Source organism: Cyprinodon variegatus, unplaced genomic scaffold, assembly GCF_000732505.1.
Source record: "Cyprinodon variegatus isolate N-32 unplaced genomic scaffold, C_variegatus-1.0 Scaffold1115, whole genome shotgun sequence".
NCBI classification, from domain to species: domain Eukaryota; kingdom Metazoa; phylum Chordata; class Actinopteri; order Cyprinodontiformes; family Cyprinodontidae; genus Cyprinodon; species Cyprinodon variegatus.
Window position 1 is genome coordinate 126,996 of NW_015151568.1, and position 1,232 is coordinate 128,227.

The following is a 1,232-nucleotide window of genomic DNA, read 5'->3' on the forward strand; positions in this document are numbered from 1 at the left end:
TCAAAAAAGTACTCCAGAGTGTTGTTCAGCATGGGGGTGAGTAGAAAATGAAGGCTAATCATGTTTTGGGTGTACTATTCCTTTAAATGGGAAGGTACATTTCTCCAATGTGAGATCAATAAAGTTCAATTATCATTAAACCAACTGTAGTCATTTGGGTCACACTTTTAAGTTTCCTTTCAAACAGTCCCCCCCCCAAAAAAAAGAAAACACAAATATATTTTTTCTCAAGAACATTTTTATTATCTAATCTTTATAAGCTTGAGTATCAAAAAAAGCTCGTTGCAACAGTTCAACACCATAAAATATAGAATCTCGTTGCTCACTTTGGTTTAGAAGATGTTTTCTGGTACTCAAAAATACAAAAACAAACATCAGAAAACTTAAATAACAGTTAAAGCTACATTCTACGTCTAAATTCAAAACCTGTCGGCTTCATTTTTAGCTTTCAGTTTTATAGCGGCCTTCACGCCGCCATACCTAAAACTGAAAGAAGACGTTCGGAAAAAAAGTGTCACAATAAAAGTTTTTGGTTCACAACATTGTGCTAAAGAAAAATAAACTAAATTAGAATCATTCAGGTTAAAATTCAAGGCAGTTTAAAAGACATCAAAGCATTTTCTGATATCTTTAGCTTTAAACAAATTAGTGTGACAAAAAAAAGGCCTTTCTAGAAACCAAACTCAGAGGAAATCATATAATCTCTGAATACAAATGCTGTATACAAGGTCAATGAAAACTAAATTAACAGAGACTTTTAAGATCCTTTGGTGAGGAATATTTGTATTACAAAGATAGAAAAATCTGATTATGTTGCTCTTCACACAGAGGGTTTTTAATATGATAGTCAGAATCCCTTTACTGTCGCACCTGGACAGGAAAGACAAAGGATCCAAGCAGAGGTTTCATCCTTCAAACAAAGCTAATGAAGGCCGACGAATGATTAGAAGAAGAGCAATCATTCGTCACTGGCTATGGAGGATAAAAAGTGCCAAAATTAAATAAATAAATACAGCAATAAATAAATAATTAAATGTGTCAATAATTAATTAAATGTGGAATTAAATAAATAAATGTGTCATTAATTAAAACCACGTCACAAATATAAAGTGCCACAATTAAATAAATAAATACAGCAATAAATAAATAATTAAATGTGTCAATAATTAATTAAATGTGGAATTAAATAAATAAATGTGTCATTAATTAAAACCACGTCACAAATATAAAGT